Source organism: Athene cunicularia (assembly GCF_003259725.1).
Source record: "Athene cunicularia isolate RWA chromosome 8 unlocalized genomic scaffold, athCun1 chr8_part1, whole genome shotgun sequence".
In the NCBI taxonomy this organism is placed as follows: domain Eukaryota; kingdom Metazoa; phylum Chordata; class Aves; order Strigiformes; family Strigidae; genus Athene; species Athene cunicularia.
In genome coordinates, this window is record NW_020799109.1 from 30528040 (window position 1) to 30546668 (window position 18629).

The window sequence follows — 18629 nt, forward strand, 5'->3', positions numbered from 1 at the left end:
AACAGAGGCCGAGGAGCATAATATTAGAGTAGGGAGAGATTACTAACAGTTATTAAATATGCAACACTAGTACAAATATTGGAATGATAAAACTTTTAGAAACACAGGAAAATAATACAGAATGAAAAGCTACCTGATGGACAGAAGAACAAAAAAATGAAAGTCGATTGTTAAAGGACCACTTGGGTTGGTCTGTTTCTGCTCTGAATTCAGTACAGTTGGAAATAAATGTCACCAATGCTGTAAGCATGAAGTAGCCACATGAGATCAAAATGTTGCATTAGTTATGGACAAATACTACCTCCAAAACATTTCAGAGACATCGATGCTGTACTCTATGCCATTCTGGTCACCTGGCTTCCAAAAGGTTTTGAATTAAATATATGAGAAGGGCTTCCAGGTTCTCTGAAGACACCATTGCAGAAGCAGAAGCCAGACCTAAGCTTGCTTATGCTAACTGAAACCTCATGAGGATTCACTCGCAATGTTTAAATACCCGGAGGACAAACCAGAAATATGAATAAAATGTAAATTTTGGCTCAAAATCAGAATACAACAATCAGTTGCTTGAAGAGTTTCCAGAAAACAGTACTAAGAGAAAAAAAACATAGCTGCTGAAGTTGATAGTAGCCTCCTTCCTGAAAGAAATCATGCCATATGGCGCCTGCATCAGCAGTAGAGCTAACTCAGTAACACAGGCTCCTGTTTTCACTGGTTTGATTAGTCCTACTGCAAACTCAAAGCACTTCTATACTCATATAACTCAAGCACTCAAAGTTACGTCACACATCCACTCTTTCCCTAAGCATCTGCTGCCCAAAAGTCACAGCAGTATCAAGTGTTTAAGCTCCAAGCCCAATGAAATTAGAATCCACAGAATAGCAACAAATGAAACAGAAAATTGGTTTATTATGTTTGACAATGAAGTTTTAAATGAGAAAAAAGCGCTTCATTTAAATATGGTCCTTCTCTTACTCTAGAAAAGACTACCTGGACAAACTATTAAGTGAAATTATTATTTTTAAGAAGCCACTGCCCACAGAGCACTTTTCACTATCATGTGTGTGCTTACATTCTGGACAACAAAATCACTTTATTGCTGCTTTTACGCACCTCATTCTCTACAAGCCTCTGTTCTGTTCTGTAGTTCTTTAGAAAGTGCTTTGCACAGAACATTATATCCCTTTGGATCAGACTATTATTGTAAAATTGCTGTGAAAACAGACTGAACATCTTAAGTCATGATGCATGGTTTGTTTTTCCTTCCATATGTCAAAAGGGTAAGGATTTGGGAACCAAATTATTTTAGCACAAAATGTACATCAAGTATAATAATGTTTTGCCCTCCTCAGTCTCCCTCTCCAATTCCCACACCACCCACACACACTTCCCCGGCCACATAGCCATCAGTTTTCTTTGCAAACAAGAGGAATAGTAAACGATTAGTGTCATGTTGATTAACTGATGCTCAGTTTGCAAAATATTTTTCTTATGGGTTAGATGTGCAGGCACTGTATCAGCAGAGCTAACAGAGGAAGAATTCATCCACAGACAACACTATGAACAGAGAAGTCATACTGAAGAGCATGCAGCAGAGCACTGAATGCTGCTCACATGAACTTCAGGACCCAAATATTCTTTTCAGAGGTACTCAGATCCACAGTTTTGCTTCATTTTTGGATAATGCAAACAACACATGAATAGGGAAGAATTAGTATAGACTGTACATCAGCAAAAATATCATAATACTCTCACTGTGAAAAGTCTCTAGAAGCTGCCTTTTCTTAGTTTTAATTTTTTAAAATTTTTTATTTTAAATAAGGCAACACTAAAAATTCTAGCAGAAAACAAATTTTAAGAAAATCATTATAACAATCTACAAAAGGACCCATGTGGGTGGCATACCTTCTCTCAGAATAGGAAAAGTACTTCACAGGAAAAAGATTTGAGAAAGATAACAGTTAATGTGCAACTGCACACTTGAGAGTTCTGAAACAGAGATAACTGACAGCATGAGCTTTGTTACCGTCAAGAGCCTACAGGAACTTGGTCACCAATGATCACAACTCGCATGCCAAAAGCACATAAAAGAAAAAACAGTGATGAAAACTGAGACTCTGCTGAACATTCTGTGTAAACCCACACATCACATGTGGATGTAAAGAAAACTAATATCCATGCACCTCATCAAATAATTTTCTGTAGGCATTAAGTGCTAGAGTCAAAGTTAAGAAGAGCCAAATCAAAAACAAGATTAAATCATCCTAGGATTTTTAACAAGCAATAGATGACAAAGTACCAACTGTTGCTGAGTAACAGCCTCCAAATCCACAGAATTATACTGAGTACATACACCTGCCTCAAGTGCACACTCCCTCTGTACAGAGACACAAAAGAGATTGACAAGCAGAGAAAAAGAAGGCAAAACTCCTCTCACATTGAATGCCTGACTTCCTCATTCAGGAAGAAGATAAATTTGAAGTTGTGTTATTGAAAGCTATTAACAGACAACAAGGATCTTTCTTGAACAAGGCACACAATCTCTTAGGCTGGTTTAAAATTCAGCTTTCAGATTGATGAGTACAGTCTTTATCAATAATACGTGTGATGACATTTCAACAATGTTCTATAAAATTATTCTTTTTTAAACATCATGCATTGATATGGAAGTTTGCACCATTGCTATAGAAGTGGTGCCAACATGAAAAAAAAATCTAACAGCATATGAATTGCCTATAATTTGGTATGACAACTTATGTGGAACTACAATACACATTTGGGCAAGAGCTGGATTTGCCGCCTGTGCCACTATCCCCCACATTCATTTATAAGTGTGTCAAGCTCAGAGCATCTAACTCCTACGAGGAAACAATACACAAATCAGTTATTTTTATCTATCCAAGCATCCACATCTTTCCCACATTTTAACTCCCTTTAGAAGAACCTCAGTAAATCAAGCAATTAATGAGACAGCAGAATACCCAAACACCCACAGTATAGTATTAAACTTTTCTTCACCCAAGACCAGTCAGTAACTGCTGACCACCAAAGCATCTACCTAATAAAACATGATACAGAAAATGAGCAAATACAAGTTAATTCATACAAATCCAGGACTTCAACAAACCAAACGTATGTTGGAAATGTGTTTTAAATGTTCACGAATGACCACATAAATCCAGGAAGGATTTGTCAGGTGGCTCAACCAGATGTCAGTGACCTACACAGTGCCTGAAATTGGAGACCAAGTATATGTTTGCTTGAACTGAAATAATTTAGAGTGAACATTTACATGAAGGAGGATAGTGTATTTTTTAAATGGTATCATACTCTTTTCTTGTAGAAAAAATTACAGTAAACTGCAGGGAAATCTTGTCTCTTTAGATACTCAAAGCAGACAGGAATTTATCTGAAAGCCTGAAATTCTCATATGCCCACCTTACTTCTTGTGCACTAACACCAGTAGAATCGCCAGAAAAACTAAAAGCAATTTCAGGTAAATGGACAGGACAAATGAGAGTCCTGCTGGAGCTATTTCTAAGCCATCTACCTACATTATTGATGAAAGGATCTGCTCTAAAGAAGGAATGACATAATAAATATCTACAGTTTGCAGAACTTGTATAACTGATGCAGAATACAATGTTTTCCAGAAGACATCAAAAAGACACCAAGATGTAGCACAAGCATTAACTTGAAGAGCATATCTGGCAAAGCACAAGAACCAACTATGCAAAAATATTTGTATACCTCTAATGGTAGTAAAGTCAAGCTGCAAATCTTTGTTACAAAATGACAAACTGCAGGGGAAGATTAATGATAAAGCTCTTTACAGCACACATGACAACTTTAAACTAACCAGGAAATAAGGAAATCAAATAATTTCTCAAATTACTTCCTAAGGAGGTAGCAGCATGCTAGTTTGTGAGCCATGCTTCAAACAAGGAATGCAAAAATCAAATGCTAAAAAGGCACATAAAGCCTTTTGCTCTACACTGGATTTACTGGGAATATGATCAACAAGCCAGGAAAGAAAAACACAAACCTGGACCAAGTTTACTGGCATTAAAGACACCAGATGCACAGATACACATGGTGCTGGTTGGCCTGCATGGTTTTGACAGGCACAGAAAGGCTGTAGACACTTAAGCTAAGCGAGGACAACTGATTATGTTCAAAGCAGGGGCAAGTATTTTCTTCCAGAACTCACAGAAAGTATGGCGAATCCTGCAATTTTTATATGCCTTTAAGAGCATGGCAACTGCTGACAGAGTAACAGCATTTGCTCATCTTTTCAGGATTTAGGAGTCAAGTCCAGCTCATTTACCCCCCACACAAAAATCCAAGTATGCCTCTGATACAGTCCGGCAAGCAGAATTTTTAAGATTATTCCAGCACTGTGAACTCAGCACAGGAAGTTCACAAGTGATATCCTACACAACTTCTATGTGGATATTAGAGATATTCAGTGGACAACTAGATAATTATTACTCAAACATATCCTTCAGCTTATCAAATGCAGCTGTGTCCATTTCTTCCAAATCAATGGATGCATGCATTAAAAATTGATTTAAGTGCAGAAACGTGCAAGCTGAAAACTTGAGTCCAAGAGCAATGACAGAGAAACAGCCTGTACACAACTGTTTTGATAAAGATTTAGAGGAGAATGGTATTTTGAATGTAAATCTACTGTTTTACAGCAGATAATGCTGTTTCTTCTTAAGGCAAACATGCTGCTTAACAGTTCATTTAACTAAAAAGAAAATTACAATCATCTTTGAGTTAAGCTAATAAAAAGTAAATTTAGAATTCTATAATGCAAGAAAGCCCACACTGTGAGATGGCAGTGTATCACAATTAGAAATACAAAAACCATTATTATGTTACCACTCAGTGATGTTAACTGTATCTTTAAAAAGCTCACAGACTGGCACCATCCAAAAAAATCCACTACAAACTGCCACTTCAGTTAGCATACTAACAGCTGAAATCTGTAATCTTAGCACACTGATTAGAAAACAGTTTGCTTGCTTTCTAGGACCAGCAAAACCACCCCAGTGCTAAAAGAACGAAGCAGTGCAAATCTTGGCGAAATCACAAACTGAACAAAAGCAAAGACCCTCAGATATTAAAACACCTACCAGGTAAGCTTTCCTGTTCTCTGGCAACTTCTGTCAGGAAACCTTGCAAGAGTTCAGTCCTAAATTTTGCACAAAAGTCTTTTCTTCTCCATATTCTACAGAGGGCATCTTCTGGCCCAGCCTAATCAATAGCACTAGCTTAAGCCAGAGAGATTAGCCATTCTGGACAAACCAATGAAAGCTAATTCTTCACCTCATCTAAATGAAAATACAACACTTCTTTGAGACTGTCATATCCTGTATTGTTTTAGTTAAGAAAAAAATCTCAGCCACCCAAATAAATACACACTTGGCCAAGACAAGCATTTTTGCTGTCATGCAAGATCCACCTTGAATAGCAGGAAAAACATGAAAAAAGGGCATGACTAATACAGAGAACTGAAAGGCTCTGAGGAACAGTTTCTGCGTATTTGGAACCAGCAGCCTAAGTTACAACTCAGACAAGGATTTGATACCGCTTCATCATTATTGACATTAAACTGTCCTTGTACTGGAGATACAAAGAAATCTGTCAACATAAGAAATGTAAGTGGACAATACACACCAAACAGGGAGTAGCCTTGCTTGAAGCAACAAAAAAGCCCCCATGGAGAGAAAGATGTCCTGGGAAACAAACTAGGCTGGGAGAGCTGGCTAGGGAAGCCAGTATCCAGCAAGACATTTGCCTTGCAGAGGCAGATCGGAGCCTATGGGCTGCCAGCTGGAGAACCTCATTGTGCGGAAGTGAGTGCCTTTAAATTCTGCACCACTTCAGCATTTTTAATACCCAATTTTTAAGACAAGTTACCCTATCACTGCAATATTATTGCAGCAAGGAGTGAATTTGATTCCTGGTTCAGAAATTGTGTAAATTTGCAACTCCAGAAGGTATTATTTGATGACATACATGATATATTAAAACACTTCACATTGCAGAATTTTCAAACGGTTCTACTAATAAACTGTCTTTTCATGCCCTGAGCAACAGTGTGGGCTAGATGACCCCCAATTGTCCCCTCTAAAATATTCCGATTCTCTAGTTTAAAGAAAACACAAAAGGCATTAACAACCTAATTAATACAGTCTCTAGGTTCAGAGAAAAAGAAGTATATCCAAATATACTGATCAAGCATAATCAAACCACACGATGTACTTAATTTCTTGCTTTTTTGATGATGTGAATGTAAAAAGAGTGGATAAACAGTATTAAAAAAGCTTGAGAACCGTTTGAACATGTTTGAATCTCCCCTTATTTCCTTCTAGAAAGATTTGGTAAAATTTGGCTTCAAGCTTCCAACAAAAATATTCAATTACATAATAAACACAAAGAAGATCCTGCAGAATAGTCACAGAAAGCTGATTTTCAATGCATCACCTCAAGCAATCAACTTATGGCATGGGCATGTCCTCCTAGCTAGGAAAGCAGCACTGCCATGGATACTCTGCCCAAAGATGTTTTCAGCCACAACAACCCCCAGCAGCACTACAGGCTTGGGGAGGAGTGGCTGGAGAGCTGCCAGTCAGAGAGGGACCTGGGGGTGCTGATTGACAGCCAGCTGAACAGGAGCCAGCAGTGTGCCCAGGTGGCCAAGACAGCCAATGGTATCCTGGCTTGTGTCAGCAATAGGGTGGCCAGCAGGGACAGGGAAGGGATCTTAGGCACTGGTGAGGCCGCACCTCGATGACTGTGTTCAGTTTTGGGCCCCTCATTACAAAAAGGACATTGAATGACTCGAGCATGTCCAGAGAAGGGCAACGGAGCTGGTGCAGGGTCTGGAGCACATGTTGCACGAGGAACAGCTGAGGGAACTGGGGTTGTTTAGTCTGGAGAAGAGGAGGCTGAGGAGAGAACTCATTGCCCTCTACAGCTACCTGAAAGGAGGGTGCAGAGAACTGAGGATGAGTCTCTTTAACCAAGTAATAAGCAACAGGACAAGAGGTAATGGTCTCAAATTGCGCCAGGGAAGGTTTGGACTAGATATCAGGAAGCATTTCTTTACAGGACGGGTTGTTAGGCATTGGAATGGGCTGCCCAGGGAGGTGGTGGAGTCCCCATCCCTGGAGGTATTTAAGAGTAGGGTCAACATAGCGCTGAGGGATATGGTGTAGTTGGGAACCGTCAGTGTTAGGTTAATGGTTAGACTAGATGATCTTCAAGGTCTTTTCCAACTCAGACGATTCTGCAATTCACATGGCCTCTCCCCTCCAACATTAATGAGCCCCAGAGGTAGATCAGTCCATTTTGTCCTTCCCAAAAAAACATCAGAGAAAAGCAAGCCTTCTAAACATACACAGGTTCAGAGGTGAGAAAGACCGTGGACCCCAGAGTGAGAAATGAAGTGTACTGGTGATGGGGGGGCCATCATCCAGGAATAGGAAAGAAAAGCTGCAAACTCTCATGTTGTGAAATGAAGTCCAATAAGCCAGTAACAGCAAATCAGCTGTTGGAGGGGCAGAACAAGGGTTTGCACAAGCCCTATCCGCACTCACTTCCCCTAGCCCTGCTAAGTTTTTGACAAAAGTCTTCACTGTGTTTTGGCACTTGGTGATACTGCAAATTCAGGGTGTCGCCACCATGGGAGATTTAACTGATACTGCCCATGAGGATTTGGAAAATCTGAACTACAAATAAATTGGTCAAAGAAATGAATACAAGGATAACTTTTTGACAGTTTAAAAAAATAAACATTACAAAGACTCAGATCTTTCAGCACTGTCTCAAAGCCAAGATCATCTATATTAGTAGAGCCTTTAAAAAAAAAAAAAAAGCAACATAAAGTAGTAATTAATTTTCCAATTCTAAACTACCAGCAAGTGAGTTGCCTCTTACCTGCTAAAAGAATAGCTGAAAAATCCAATACTTTGGCTGCACTTTGAAATACTTTAATTTTTTAGTTAGCTTCACATGCAGCTTGTCAAGTTGGGAAGGTTCATTTTGGTCATGAATGTAATCTAAACATGAAGGAGAGTCAGCCACATCATAGAGTATTGGTACCTTACTGTTGAAATATCACTGAAGTCACTAGCCACAACATGGTTAGTGTGCTTTTGGCAGGTAGTATACTTTTGAAACAGCTTTATCACTTAAAAGCTAAAGTATTTCAATGAGCTACACAAATTACCTTCCACTACCTCCGAGAGAAAAAGAACCTCAGCAAAACCAGCAAAACACAGCTACCTATTTAAATGTAATATTCATGTAGTGATTTACAGGATCTTGCCAATGTAAGAATCCTTTTTTTTCCACAAACAACAGAGTATTGTTTTCCAGCTGAGTTGCACATGGCTAATAAACACCATAAATCTGACAAAGCTATCAAATAGCACGCAGCAGACCTGCTCTACCAAGAGACTGCCATATAAGCCAGCTCCCTCACTGAGGAACAAAGCAAACAACACCAATTTACTCTGGGATGCAACTCCATGCTCAGCCCAGCCCTAGAAAAGAACACAATTTGCAAATGGGATCTCCAACCTAGACAAGATCCCTTTTTGTCTTTCAAGATGTGTTTTCTGATTTGAGGGTTGTTACATTAAAAAAAAAAGTCGGCCTCCTCTGCATTAGAGAAGATGCCAATTATGAATTCAAACAGATTGCCATTTTCCTCCTGTAAGCAAAGCACTTCTACCAACATTAGGAGAATCATAAATATAGAAAAAGCCACAAAAGTACGGATCAGCTAGTCCAATGATAAGATCATAGAAACACGCCCTATTGCCCTAGGGAAAAAAAGATATCACATTCCACTAATGACCTGGAATGTAATAGGGAAAAATGACACCAGAGAAAGAGACTAGCAACAAAAAGTTCAGTTGCTGAAGCCCATCACTTCTTATCTTCCCTCCCTCACTCCAAATAGTAAAATCAAGAAGATATCCAAGACATTCAATATCAGTCCACACAGAAATCTGACACCAAAAAGCAACACAGAAACTTCACCAAACCCCAAGACAACAAGGGAAGTCTGTCTTTTTTTCCTGTTCCCTGGAGAGATCTCACTTCCGTCCATGTCCTTTAAGTCCATTACTGCCTCATTCTGTTTTCCATTTAAGACTATCACCTCATAGAAAGAGAGGAAGAAAAAGTATGTAAAAGCATGGATTTTTTTTTTTTCTAGGTCATGAAAATAAGAGCTAGCTTTTTTAAAAAAATAGGTACAGATGAAATTATTAAAAAACTCAACTTTTCTACAATATACTTTTGTTTACAAATGAGAGATTTAACAAGCTGTGGGCACAATAGCTTAGCAAGACATCTTTCATGTTAGCTACTTGCATTATTTACCAAACAAGCTTCCCTTTGTAGCAGTATCACATAACAGACTAACTAGATTTCTATGTCTAACTTAGCATAACACAAATACAACACACCTCTGATTTATATTACTACATAGATCTGCACAACAGATTTCACACTTTCCTAAGCTAGCCTTTATAAAAGGCTTTTTGGGCCCCACAATACCCTTTCAATTAATTATCTTTATTGTCTTATAACTAAGTTACAAAATTCGGGTCAGGAATTACTTCAACAAAACTGTGTCTGCCTATGATCATTATCATGTATACTGTTGGTACGCTAAGTCTAAATTTGTTTTAAGAATTCACCCACTTTGCATATAGTCACTCTGCACTTATTAACAAGCACACGCTGTGAATGTCCAACTCTGCTTCCACATCCGTGAGTGTTTCAGTTTTGTCCCATAAGCTAATCAAATTGAACAGGGAAGGCACACCAGTTCATAGGACAAAACATACACCAAGATTTTTTATAAGCTTCTATAGATGTCCTGGCATAATGTCACCTTAAATACTTTAAAACTTATAAAAATATAAAAACATATAAAAATTAATTTGGGATCATGTAACAACAAATACACAGATGCTTCTTTTCCCCCTCCTAAGTCATATGGCATTTGTTAGCAAAAAAGATAACTAAATCAGTTCTCATTGGTGGTCTCTAGCAGACTTTTTAGACATCTCTCTAAAAAAACAAAGTATCTGAATGCTAGCTTATACAGACTTGTACAAATGCTTCTTTTAAGAGAAGTTAAATTACCTTATCTGAAACATGAATTAGGTCATAATGAAGAAGCCTTTCCACAACTAAGTCAATCTTGCTAAGAGGCAAGATTGACTTTTCCGAAGTATTAAACACAAGTCACAGCATGAAATAGTCTGAGTTCTGTCATCACACAGACACTATCCACATTAAAAGAAGTCAGCAAGTTAATTAAGTACAAGGGCAAGCCATTACATGCACATATCGAGGAAGGAAGCGCTATCTGCAAGCAGGTCCTAAAGCACACCGTCTGTTTATGAATACCTGCCGTTCCTCAAAGGTAAAGAAATACTGCATCTCAAAAGCAGGTTTTTTTTCCTCCTCTTTCATATGCCTTCAACTTCACAAAACATTGTAGATCCAGCACCCACTCCAACTGAAAAGCTTGCTTTTTTTGTTTGATCTCCTGACTAACAATTTGTTTAACAGCATTTTGTTCTCCAAATTCCTTTAGAAATGTTCAAAGTGTCCATCCAGAATACTTCAACAGATATTGCCAGCAGAGCTGAACAACTTCCACAAATAAAATAACATTCTGCCAGCATAGCTAGATCTACACAAGGGTATAAAAAAAAATAACCACAGAATCACAGTTTCATATCACAATGAGATTTGGTACTACTACCTTTGGCACATTTCTAAAGCATACATACTTGTTTACAGTACCATTAAAAATTACCTATTAGCATGACTGGAAATGCCATATACTACACTGGATCAGAAAGAAAGTTATGGTCCACTATTAAGGAGAAAAGCACTTTTAGTAAGGCATATCACTAAGAATATAAAAATCTATTATCAAAGAGTTTTCTGGCAAAATCTGTTCACAATAAATCCCAAATAGGCCCAGACTGGGAGGAAAAAAAACAAAGGAGGATTAGAAGAAATTGCGTATCATCAATAGGGCAATCAACCCGCAAAGGGTGGCTAGCCAAGCATTTTGCAAACAGTAAGTAGCAAAAACATTTTGACTACAGAGGGACATTTGCTATTATCATATAAATAAAATGGAAAACGCTTTCACTAGAAACTGCACACCTGACACCATTCATGCATGGCATATTAAAAAGTAATAACAAAGCCTTATACCTAGGTAATGTTTATCCTTGTCCTATCTTAAGGCAGACCTGCAAGGCCCAGGTTTTATTTGCCCTAATAAACATCTCAAGTGTTTCAGGCCATGCACTGTCCACCACATTCATGGTTCTCAGAAGCACAGGGTTAGTGTATAAGTAAGAGGAAATCTTGCTAAGCCTTTAGTAATTTTACACTCCGAGCTCCAGAAGATACTTGAAGATCACCTCAACTGCATGGAAGGACTAACTGAACAGATTCCTTCTCTTCTTATACATTATTCCTTTCCAAAATGCCTGTTGGTATATTTCCATAAAAGTTTGATCAATAAGAATATAAAAAATTATTTAGATGCACTTGCCAGACAAGTCTGACAAGAAACGCCCAAACTGGTTAGTCTAAAAGTGTGTGACTATTATTCTAAAAATAAATGTAATGGCTGCCACTGCTCGGGTATACTTACCAATAAAGCACATGGGGAAACTGGCTGGTAATCAAAGACAAGGCTGTTGGCAGAGCGGTCTGGACTTGCTAGCAACGGCAGCACAGTTCAGGTGCCCTTTAACCACACAGAGAAAATTCATTATGTGACAGAGTAGGAGAGGCAATACAATGATTATGAGTCATACACTTAACCATATGCTTTATCAATACACTTCATGATATTAGAGTTACTAACTAGTGACAGCACAAAACAGTGATGGGAGCATAGTCCATATCTTTGGGGCATTTTTTCTTTCACTGATTTAGCACTTCCAAAAAAATTCATGTGCATTTTGAAATACAAAACGTACACCTAAAACTATGCAATGCCACCAGCATTATAACACTTCACACAAGTAAGCTGATTGCAGATGCTTTTTGAATCCCCAAAACACTTTACAGGCTCCTAGATAAGTTTTTGCTTGAGCAGACAAACAGCTGTTATTACCAAGTTTGCAGTCACATCATCACCATTCCTAACTCACTCCATCAGCCTATGGTAAAAGATACAGTGACTGTTAAGTTTAGGTCTATGCAAAACAAATTTTCAGAAGTGTTGCAAGATAATGCCTCAAATATTTCTGCATGAAATCTAAAACTAAGAAGTTTTTCCCAAGTTCCCAGATTTGCAAACCGAGCTAGGGATTCAAGATAGATTTGAGCCTGCACTCTAATACCAGAAATCAGCACTCCACAAGCAGTTATAACCAAATGGACAACTGATCCACTTAATTGATGTCAGCTGGTTTATGGAAACTCTGATGTTGTACTTGCCAGTCATCTCTGCCACTAATTGCTTTTTTTCATTCATTTCTCTGCCATGACATCAGCACAAGACTTTGTATGGCTGAAGAATAAATAGTTGGGGGGAACTATCAAACTAAAAAATAAAGCAAGGAAGGAAAAAAAAAAAAAAAAGCTTAATCTCTTAGCTAAATTCCCTGATGCAGTTCACTCTATTAGTGTTTCTGCCAAAACAGTGTGGGAAGTGAGCAGTCAATAAAAAAAGCTGCCTTGCTCCATGTGGGGTCACAACCTAATTCAATTACAAACCAATTTAAATTAGTTAGAACTGTGGAGGACCTCAACTTTATCAAGCAACATTAGTTAACAGCAATTAGAAGATCAAACTAACAACTTGGCAATAAAACAAGTGGACAAACACAAGCCTTTAAAGAGTTATAAATTTGAGTTTTACATGGAACTAACAAGTCACAAGTCCACATGTGCTTACATGCCTCTTCAGATATAAAATCATATGAAACTTACAAAGAAAGACTTAGTAAATTGAGACTTTCAGCTTTTCATTGGAGGCTTCTGCCTGCCTATACATTCATCTGAAAAGACTGTAACACAGCAGAAAATGTGTTTGTCCTGCTTATTCACTCATTGGTCCAAATCCAGCCACACTGTGACATTATACCATTTATTCTAAATCTAAATGAAAATATATACTATAATTTAGACAATTATCCCAAACCCTGGGCACCTTAATAATTTGATAAAAGCAATCCAATCTACAAACTGCATTAAGATCACTTTTTCAGGATCTCTGCCAGTTTTATCTAGCCACTATTATCTAAGAAATACACCTTCAACTTTTAAAGAAGATCAATATTCTTCTTCCACAGCACGATCAATCTAAGCCCATCTCAATGAGGAGAGCAAATTCCATAGTCTCAAAGCTGTCCCTTAATGAATAATGAGGGAGGCACAAATCAAACAGCTTTTAATGTCAAACTATGACAGTGGTCAGGGAGTTGATAGCCTGTCCTAGGGCACTTCAGACTTAATTGATTGCTGCCAATACCATAGCTCCATTAAAGAGAAAAAGAGGTAACACATACATATCCCAAAGCATCAGTGCTGCTGACTCCTACAGAGACTGCTCCAAAGCCAGCAAAACCTTCAGCATCACATTTTGCCTCCAAATTGTTTTTAAATGGAGTTTCAGCATGGAAGCCAGCATATCTTAAGCTTCTCCTCTGCAGCGCCTGTTACACTCTTCTCTATCAGTCTGAGTGCTTCAGCCCTTGGACATACAGCACAAGCAGTGTAATTGAAGTGACTCACGAGCTCCAAGGAATTACTAAATTGGATCAACCACTTTTCGGCAGAGGACCCCATTAACAATCAGTCTTCCTCTTTGGTATTTCTGCTTATCCACAGCCATGCTGTTTGTGCTTCCTTAACTGACCCAGGCTCTCCCCAAGTTACGTTTCATTACTTGTACTAGGCACTGCTATAACAATCTAAAACCAAGGGGATGATGGGCAGAGACAACTTCCAACCAAATTCTAGTGAGCTCTGATCAGGTTAGAAGGTCTCATTCTTCTAGTCAAAGATTTTAAAAACTGATTTTACTGTTTCAATATTACTCCTAACAACAACAATTAATAAACTCGAGTCACAGTAGGGCACTAAGACTTCTACCTAATAGCAAACGCATTCCTTCAGTTAAGAAGGCTGATAATTACATCCACATCATCATGTATATTTTATCTGGATTGAACTTCAGCCAGCTTGTTCTAATCCATGTTCAAATCTCAACTACATGCTGATGAGGCACTGAGCTACATTAACTGTTGTGGTCACACTTGCAATATATGGGGAGACTTACAGTCTCCCAGATAGACCAGAGAAAATAGGACAGGCACATGCCTCTCCCAGTTCACTTGCAACCTAGAGCTTACAATGCCTGTGAAACGTATTCATATAAATGAAATTCTGAAACAGCCAGGGAGAATAGGCCACAAGTCCAACACTTCAAAGAAACAGAATAACTGTTTCTAAGAGTTTGCACCAAGATGAATCCTACCATAGGAGACCGCAAGCATTGTCTGCCTCCAAAAGAAAAAAAGGGGAGGGCTTCCTTTTAACCATCTAACAGCAACAGATGCATTGCGCTCTCAAATTTGGCATCAAATCAACTCCCATGTTACAGGCTTGATCTTTAACAAATGAGGCTGCTCTTTACCACTAAGAAATAGGCAGGTTTTTAAACCACAACCATGATGTATACAGGGGTCTGACAAGACCGTTTCTTGATATTCTGACCATGTAGCTCTTGAGCTTCTCAGTGTCAGGCAGAGAGGTGTGCTGCAGCACACCCAGAGATTTTCTTGGGCAGAAAACCTCGACTTATTGATGCACTTGACAGTCAAAAAGCCAAAACACAGCCTGACTGGCGCAGCCCTACGGAAGTTAGGGCAAAAGCTTGCTGGACCTGCTAGGTATGCTGCTTTTTTTTTCCCCAGCATTATTGCCTGCAGTTCTACCTAAATTGTCATTCTTGTAGTTGGGACTGTAAAACACAGGCAGGGAAAAGGGAAACACACAGGAAAAAGGAATTCTAGCCTTACTTACGGAAAGACACACAACAATCATGGAGGCTGTCACTTCTCTGCACTGAAATTACAGCCACGGAAAAAGTTACCCTGACAATAAAGCCGGGATAGTGCGGCTCCCAAGAGCATTCTCAGGGCATCTCCATGTATTCAAGGAAGACACCATTTGTGTCATTTGACAGCCTACAACCCATCTGGAAGCCTGTAAGGAGTTCTGAAAATACCAGCTGTGAGTATATTCAAGAGTAGCACACCTCAGAACAGTGAGCCCAAGAGAATAAACATTAGCCTTTTATGCATGTGAGGAATATTGTATTTTTAAATACTCAGTACTAGCCCACTAGATTTCCCAGTTTTATTTTGCTCTATGGTAAAATGCAATGAATGGGTCAGTTTTTCTAGACAAACTCTCCTATAAACTGAAACACAGACTGGAAACAGTCTCCCTCTTCCACAGCCAGCCAGCAGGTTCAATGACCATCATTTACACCATGCTAACTTGTGCAAGCCACAGCAAGAAGCTCCAATGTTCAGAACATACCATGTTGCTGAATACATCTTCACCTTCTCTAACTTTGGGCTACCTTCTCCTCCACCTTCCCCTTCCCTCCTCCCCTCTTGCTTTACAGAGTTCCTCCTGACTGCACAAAGCTGCTGCCACCAGCATAGCCCAGCGACTGGGTGGCCACTGCAGCACCAAGAGTTGCAAGCTTTTTGACACCCCACAACTGCCTTGCTCCAGCTTGTATTTCAGATGTCCCCTTCCTGCTTGGCAGAATACTGGGTGGAATCAGCTTGCCCACAAGAAGGATTCCAATGCCATTTTCCCTGGAGTCCTAGAATGTCTTTAAGGATCTCTGTAAAGGAAAAAGTTGCAGTCACACATCTGCACATTCTAGGGGACTAAGCATACAGAACATCTACTGGAAACACCCAACCAGGTGTTAAGACTCCCTTGCTTCAGCAGTTTAAGGTGATTACTTTTTTCATTACTTCATTACTTTTTATTCATAAACTGACAAAACATGAAGCCCATGTGAAATTCATGCAGTAAATGCTATGCACACACAGATATTAAAAACTGTAAAACACACAAATCAAAAATATACCATGCCTTTGGGGTCTTACATTTCAACAAAACGCAAACAGTTACACTCCCCACCCCTAAAGGAAGTTTTCAACTCAGCTTTATTTACTGAATGAAAGGAGGGGCCCAAATGATTCAGCTTCAAGCAAATATAAAGGAAGATATTAATCCCTAATCTCAATGATAAAAAAATTAGGGGAAGACACTGTTTAAGATGGAGGTGTGTCTTTACCAATTCAAATCTCTTAATATTCAAAGACACATCAAGCAGAATATGAGCACACTAAAACCCCATTAGCTTTCTGAAGTCTTAAACACATTTATTACATACACAGCCAATTTTAAAAAATCAAAGTTTACACAAGTAGCTCCACTTAAAGTGTTAGCCCTGTATCTTCATTCTTGTTCACTGGTGCTGAGCAACATCAAAATGAATAAAATATCTGAACATTGGGATTTTCAACCTAACAGTCACAAGCAGGAAACAAGTGTGGAAGAGAAAAGATCTCTCAAAAAATTCTGCACAAAGACAGGTTTCTGAGAAAAAAAAAAAAAACAACAATCCAACAGTAAACAGGATAACCTCATGAAAAGGGTTGTGGGTTTTTCTTCCTTCATTAGACTAAGGAATCAAACATTTCTCACTGAAATCCAGCAAAATAAATTACAAGGTAGAATATTTCACGAGGGGGCTCACAAACTCCAAGCGACTGCTGTACATCTTCCACATGTATTTGGAAGTGACTGCCCGTCCCCCATCTCAGCCGTGCCACACTAGCATTTCAGTGCAGGACATCTCCAGCCTCGCTGAGAGGAGTATTTAACTGCAGACTAGGAGTGCTTCTTTACATACAGTCCAAACTGTAAATAAAGGTTTCGCCAGAGGGCACTCTTTCAATTCAAGTGACCTAGCTTCAGCAAACTTCTAGCAAGACTGCAGGCAACCCACATGCAGGGATGGATGCGCAGAGGCTGTGAGACCCAGGGATAGTTTTGCTTCTGCAAGAGAACTACCTTAATAAAAAACAACAAAACAAAAAAAAAAAAAACACAAACACACCAACAAAACACCACACAAAACCACCAAATATAAATGAAATTCAATTATTTATCCCAGAAACGTGAAATATTTTTCAGAGTAACCAAAGGCACTACTAGCAAAGATCACAAGCAATCACCAACTTCTGTACTATGTTACACTGTGGTACTTGATGGTACCAATTAACTCAGGCAGTTCTGGCACATGTGTGGATTGTACCAATTTACAGAAGGCCCTGCTCGTGCAGAGGTGCCTATGGAAGTCCTCTCGTTGTATCATCACAGATACTAATGTTACAGTAATACATGGAAAAAATGTATCTGTATTGTCAAGAGAAAGCTCTGGGAAACAATATATGTTTCTACTCCTCACTGTTCTGTATTTGATGTTGTTTTAAAAGGGCCAAAAATTAAACTATTTGCATGAAAATAATACAAAAGTATCAGTAGTGTCAGTAGCTTTTAATCTTTGGACCAGGTATTATTTCCTAATGGCCTGCTGAGACCTAATAAGATTTAAAAAAAAAAATAAAAATCAAACCAGTGAGTTGAAGTTCATTAAATAAAAACGTACACAACCATTGAAAAACACAATAGGTCTATGTACCAAGAAAGGTCACAAACCACTGTTTGATGTGAATAGAAAGTTAAGCCCATTTTGCTCAGAAACAAAGCACCACCACAACACTACTAAAATCAAGACAGCTGCAGAAGCAAGCAACGCTAAGAAAAAAACCCAAAAATATTCGTTATGCATCCTCTGACATCTTCCAGTCTTGAACCTCAAAAACTGCAGGCCTACAAAACATTTGACTGCCTGCCTATGCACTATCCCATTTGAAAAGAAATAGCCTCCACCTCTTCTAGTTACTCGTAGCAAAGCCCCCTAGTTTAGCATAGAAAGGGAAGAGGAGGGCAGGGGAATAAGACCCGTACAAAGGCACCTTTTGTCAGTAGAGGGATTGCTCAAACAGATAAACATGCCGACAGAATTTCACCAGGCCAGTAATCACTATTAAAAACACAGGGACGAGTTACTTCAAACTCTTTTTTATCATCACCACTCATCTTGGTTTAAAACATATCTACAGAACTATCTACAGAACTGCCTTTTCAGCATGTACTGCCTGGAAAAAATATTCCAAACGCTCCTGATGTTAAAGAAACATCATTTATTTGCCCATCCTCTAGAGCAGATCCCTGCCTACCACAACGCAACGCACTCCTGGTGCCCTGAACTTACCCAGTTCCAGATAAAAGAAACGCTACGTCATGTGGACACCCCGAATACCCCTCCCACCCCCCTGGTGCGCTCTGACCCGCCCCGGGGTCGCGCTTCCTCATGTAACTGGCGGGAAGGTGCCCCGGACCCCGGGGAGGGGCTGGCTGGAAGGCGGAACCTCACCACGCCTGTCTCTTAT

At 39.1% G+C, this 18629-nt stretch overlaps 1 protein-coding gene across 8 annotated transcripts in view; it reads right to left on the reverse strand.

Moving 5' to 3' along the window:
- RALGPS2 (Ral GEF with PH domain and SH3 binding motif 2) overlaps positions 1-18504 on the reverse strand; it is a 124692-nt gene extending 106188 nt beyond the window's left edge. The window contains exons 1-2 of one of the 8 annotated variants that reach the window (XM_026853466.1): positions 18452-18504; positions 11717-11812 (exon numbers count right to left, since the gene is read on the reverse strand). The gene's annotated coding sequence lies outside the window, so the exon portion shown is untranslated. Of the gene's footprint in view, positions 1-1578; positions 1635-10176; positions 10302-11716; positions 15647-17581; positions 17691-18451 lie in introns of those variants that run through there. The other 7 variants (XM_026853467.1, XM_026853469.1, XM_026853472.1 and 4 more) reach the window with 7 other exon arrangements.
- Positions 18505-18629: the final 125 nt, after the last annotated feature.